Genomic DNA, 6,000 nt, shown 5'->3' with positions numbered 1-6,000 from the left:
TATTGTATTGCTCTAATGCCATTTTAAGTCCTTCCCTAGGGAAACAATAAGTGATTAGTAAAATTAATATTTTAGCATGTTTACAGAGTCTCACATATTACAATTATAAACTAACAGTGTCACCAGCATGCAATAGTACATATAATAGAATATCCCTAAATATTTCAAAATAAAATTTTACTTATCTTCAATACATAGTTTTAAGCTATATATTCCTAGAAGTATGATCATGTCTTCTAAATCCAGTACATTAACCCTCAGTCCTATAACCCAACATTAATGTAACAGTCGTGATCTCTAGGGAAAAAAAAAAGAGTCTAAATTCAAAATTATTTTTTCCCAAATTTTACTTTTAACTCTAAACTACTGGATTAAAGTTTTAATAAATTGCAACCTAGGTATTCAACTCCTGCCTACAAAATATGTTTTAATTTTAAAACAACATAATTCTACTTTCTAGTAATAATTGAGGATGTGAGACACATTTGGTCCACTCCTGCAGAGCAACTAAAACTTAATGATATTTTCATCCTGATTTGGTTTTATATGGCAAACTAGTTCTAATGAGTGGGAATAAACTTTTCACTTTTTCTTTCATAGCACTGAAAAAATACATTACAAAATTAATACTACTTCTAACAGTCAAAATAAATCTCTGGAAAAACAATACTAAAATTTAACTCAACATCTTACTTATTTTTTTCTTTAGGTTTGTTCCTTCAAAAACAGTTTTTAGATTTTTCTACAATAATGGGAAACAGATCAATCAAAAGAAAAACTCTCACAGGTAAGATGACATGTCAGATACAAATTATTTAGTATTTTGGAGGAAGCATCCTGAGGATTGGGAAGGGGGGGTCCATCTGATACAGAAAATTTCATTCTCAAAAAGGCTTGACTCAACTATGTTAACTGCCCATCAATCAAGTTTCTGAAGAGATTTATATAACTTCACTTATCTTAACTTTATTTCCTTCAGAAAGGAAGGAAGAAAAAAAAGTTTATAATTTTTTTAGGGGAGTAACAATAATACAAAAAAAAGAGGGGACTAAAGTGATGCTGGCAGATACTAACCCCTATAAACGCTCCACTATATGGAGCAGTATTTAAATGTTCATAAGACTTTAACCACTTAAAAATGAGTGTATGGTATTTGTTTCTTGGTATATTGAACTAAAAGATTCAAAATTGAAAAACTAAAGTTACTTTTCAGAGACTCAGGTTAGATGCACAGTTTGATTTCCATAGTTTCTCACAAGTTTACTTAAAATGATGTCACTGTTTGGTATGTGCATCTTATGTTCAAATTTGCTTCTTTGCTTTAGAGAAGACTCATCTTTCTGTTCTATTACGTAATTTTACAAGATGAAATTACTTTAATAAGAGAGTAGTATCACTACTAATATTTTTACAGGTTCTAGTTATTCTTTTAGTGGCAAGTTGGGATACAATAACATTCATACATTAATTGTTCACAGCTACAATGTCTTACTTCAAAACTTGAGCGTTCAAACAAAATTCCTGGAAGAAAAAAATTGAAGAAACAAGCATTCTTCATTACTTTAGGCTTCCAACTTTCACTCTTAAAATTTCTATGCCCACACCACACACACGTCGGCAGTCTGTCAAAATGGAAGGTATAAGCATCAAGGTGCACCTAAGGTTGAGAATTCATATGTGATCAAATCTCTAAAGTGTATTATATCTGATTACGTAAAACTGTTCTCTAAACCTGTAGCATCCTACCCTAGATCAGGAAGACAATCTGGTACACTGAAAAACACATCTTTTCAGCTTTAACCACAGGTTCTAAAGTTAGAGAAATTGTTGTCAGAAAACCAGCTAGCAATGTGTCCCTGGGTTTTCATATTTCTTTAATAAAAAAGAAAAAACAAAAAACACTACTATGTTGCAGAATTGTTGGGAAAACCAGAGAAAATATACATAAAGCGCCAAGCAGAGTGAAAGGCACATAGAATAAGAAATAAATAATAATTACTGTTGTGTTGCCATTCGCTATTTTTGAAATACAACTAACCTAGAGACAGTGGAACTCAAACTTTCAAAGTCCTTATTTTGGAAGTCATTGAAATAAATTTTTTTCCATACTGAAAAAAAGTCTTCTGACTCCAACATCTTCATTTATTCAACAGTGTTTATTTGGTGCTTTAGACATTTGAAGACATTATTCTTAATGTCAAGGATACCTTAGAGAAGAAATTAGAAGTATCACCTTTTGTCCTCAAAAAACTTACATTTTAGAGGAAGCCAGACATTAAACAAGCAATTACATAGTTACTTAATTACAATTGTGATCAGTGTTACAAAGAAAGCCTGCTAAAGTGGGAAATGACCTAACAGGATCAGAATTTAAATTTCTATACAAACATCCCACCTCCCACCAAGGGTTTACAATCACTCCCTCTACAATTAAACCTAATCCAAATCTTTGTATAGACTTGATCTGTCCTGTCTTTAAAACAACAAAATAAACAATTAACCTGACTCTGGCCATTTTTATGTTCAGAACTGTATACTGAAACTACAACTATTATATTAAACCTACAAATTAATTTCAAGTATTCCACATACTTGGGGATGGGTTCTTAATGAAAGAGAAAGCAAAGATATAATAATATAGGTAAGCAATTGTCAGCTATCTGACCATAAACTCATTAGAAAATATATTTCCTGACACATTATAAAACCAGTATTTTCATATGCATCCCATTAATAATAACTCATTTTTTCAGAATGCTTATTAAAATACTTACATATTTGTTATTGAAAAACAAGTTATTTCTGTGATTTTTAAGATCAGAACAATTCTATTTTTCTTACTAAAAGAGAATTCTTTGCTCAGTTACCTTTTAAATATGCCACCTTATTTTTTTTTTTAATCTGGTAACATCCATTTTAAAGACAACTTCAAGATTCTCATCTTCAGAAGTTTGCACACTGTTGTAGAATAGTGCCATTAAAGTCCCAAGTGAATAATAAAGGGGAAAACTGAAAGATCAAATCAACGCTCTCATCAAAATGAAACTAAGTTTATTGTATAAAATAGAATCTACCTCAAATGTTTGTCTAAGACTTAAACAGCATTCACCCAGAAATTAATGCAACAACAATTAACTCAGAGCAGTCATTATCAGTTCCCCCAAAGTGGCCTCTTCATCTATATATAGTTCATAAGGCAAGCTAGTCTAGGATTCCTGCTGCCAACTATAATGAATGGAAGAAACATATTTAAATCAAATAGCACCATCTAGCAGAACCCTCACCACTTTGCTTACAAGAGTAGATGTTACTTGGTGTTCAGTTTGGTAGACTGGACAAGCAAAAGTGCCAATTATTTGTTTTCATGACAGAATCACAGAATTAAGACTAGAAAGGACCACAGATACATCACATTCTCATTATTATCTCAGATAATTTTTAAAAAATGGTTTTTTAACAAAGTTCCCAGGATGCAGATTAGATTCAACTATTCCTGGAAGTCTAACTAAAATCCAAAATTACTTTGATTCTCAAATTCAACCACCCCCAAATGTCTCAATACATTTCAATTCCTTCACTCTCAGTAATGTGAGATCCGAACAGTCTATGATCATTAAAACATCTTGTTTTTATCTTTTCAAGTATATTACAACCAAATGATTAACGCACATAAATTGGGCTGTTATTTTAAAACTTCAGTTCTAGTAACTGCTGTTTCTAAACAAGGCTATAGTACTGTGCTTTGTATTTTTCATGGCACATCAACTAAATTCTAAATGTATCTCCTCAGAAAATACCTCTGAAAAAAAACAACAAAACAAAACCAGCATTGCTCCGTTTTTGTTTGTTTTGCTACATCAAGGCCTGCCACCCCTAAATCCTATAGGAATTGTGTATGTTGCTGCCAACACGAAGATTAGGAAACGTTCCCATCCCTAGGGCACAAGAAACTTTCACAAGACTACTAACTGCCTAAAGCAAGGAGGGAAACTCGGTCGTCTGAGTATTTGGTTTTTATTCACGCAGCTATTTCCAAGCGCAAGGTAACCAAAGTAGCTCTTGAAAGATGCTCTCAGACTTTTCCCCAGTCTGAACCCCTTCGGAAAGGCAGAGCGCGTTCAATGACAAGGATACACCTCACCCTCAGAGTTGGAGGTGGTTACTGGGAGCCACTGATCTGCTGCACAGAAAAAAGGGGTTCTTCCTCAGTGGTCACAGTCACTATTCGCTCTCATTTTTAGTAACAACCAAATCACCGTTACAAGTACGTAAGAAGAGCAGCAAACAGCCCTGCCTCGCAGTGTGCCGTGACGGTAGCATCCCGGGACGGGAGGGGCTCTTTTCTCGCTCGCCTCCTCTGGGCTCCCACCGGAGTTAACACCTGTGTCTCCCCACCTCAACGCTTCTTTCCTTCCAGCAAATCCCTTTTCGGACCACTGCTCCCAGCGCACCCCCAGACAACCCCGCTCCAGCCGGCCGCTGCAGCCAACCCAACTCCCACTGCACTCGCCCCACGACCACCGCCCCTCCGGGGCCGCCCCGCCCGGCGCCGAGGCAGCGGCGGCCCCCAGACGTTTGGAGGCTGCGAAGTCTCCAAAAAAAGTTCTCCAGCCGCCGCCACGGACTCGGGTCTGCAGCGAGAGGCAGAAACACCAGCCTGCTCCAGCAGATCCCGCTCTTCGCCAGCACACTTTTCCTCCCCGGGAACTCGGTCCTTCTGAGTCTCCTAAACTTCAGCGGCGCCAACGGCGCCGACCACCCCCGTTCCGCCAAGCACCAGGCACCACGAACGCCACGTCCCTCCGCGGGCTGCAAAAAGCCCGGACGCCCACCCAGCCCACGCCCGCACACGCCCTCCGCGCCCAGCGCGCGTCTCCGCGCCCCGCGGGGCCCCGCTCGGTCGCTCCGCGCCCGGCTTCCGCCCGCCGCGCGCCCGGCACCGCCGCCCTCGCCTCGTCCGGTGATCCCGGCCCCAAATCCCGGCGCCGGAGCCCCGGCCGCAGCTCCCCTCGCGCTGCCTGCCCCGACCTCAGCCCGCTCCCCTAAACACCCACATTCCCACCGCGAACCCTCCACGCAGATGCCCCCTCCCGCCCTCCTCCCCGCGACCCTCGGCTGCGCTCTGGGTCTCCGCAGCCCCGGACCCCAGCTTTAAAGTTACTTTGTGAGGAGGTGAACCCGTAGGTTATTTCCCCCAGTCACCCAAACAAGTTTCCATCCTCGGCACCAGCACCGCCACCGCCCCCCAGCACACTCGTTCCCTCGCGCCCGCAGCCCCCCAAGGCCGCCCGCCCCGCGCGAGCACCTCCTGGGAAACAGCCGCTCCCCGCACCGCACGCCCCCACCTCGCGTACCCCTCCCCCTGCCAGCCCACCCCCGGCTCTCCCCGGGCGGAGAGTGTCTGGGTCTGTGTGTCTCCCAGAGTGTGCGAGTGCGTGCGTGTGTGTGCGCGCGTGTGAAGGCGGAGGTGGGTGAGAAGCGGAGACACTTACTTCTCCCGGGCCTGGCTGTCGGACGGGACGGCGCTGCTGTTACTCTTGCCTTTGCCGTACATGCTTGTGCCGAGAGCAGCTCCCACTGTCACGCACCTGTCAACCCATCACAGCCTCCCCGGGAACAGCCCCGTCCCCATGGCGACCCACGCAGCCACCCCCACTATTGGCCGCCCCACGCCAAGGCTCCGCCCCCTTCGCCCAGGCAACGCGCGAGACTGACAGGCCTCCTCCTCCCTCCGGCCTTCTGAAGCGCGCGGTGGCGGCTACAGCCTAAGCGGCAGTCTCCTCCCTCCTTCCCTCCCTCCCGGGTTCCCTCCCTCCTTCCCTCTCCGCTCTCCTCCCTCCTCCCGCTCTCTTTCCCCCCTCCCCCCTCCGAACCCCGGCGCAAGGGGGGAATTAGAAACTGCTCTAGAAGGATTTTAAACAACTGGCTGTTCTCTCCGCCGCCGCCCCTCCCCCCGCGCCGCCCGCGCTCGGCTCCTCACTGGAGAGAAGGCGCCGGGAG

Source organism: Hyaena hyaena, unplaced genomic scaffold (genome assembly GCF_003009895.1).
Source record: "Hyaena hyaena isolate Hyena2069 unplaced genomic scaffold, ASM300989v1 scaffold_188, whole genome shotgun sequence".
NCBI lineage: Eukaryota > Metazoa > Chordata > Mammalia > Carnivora > Hyaenidae > Hyaena > Hyaena hyaena.
Note: the sequence above shows the minus strand (reverse complement) of the source record.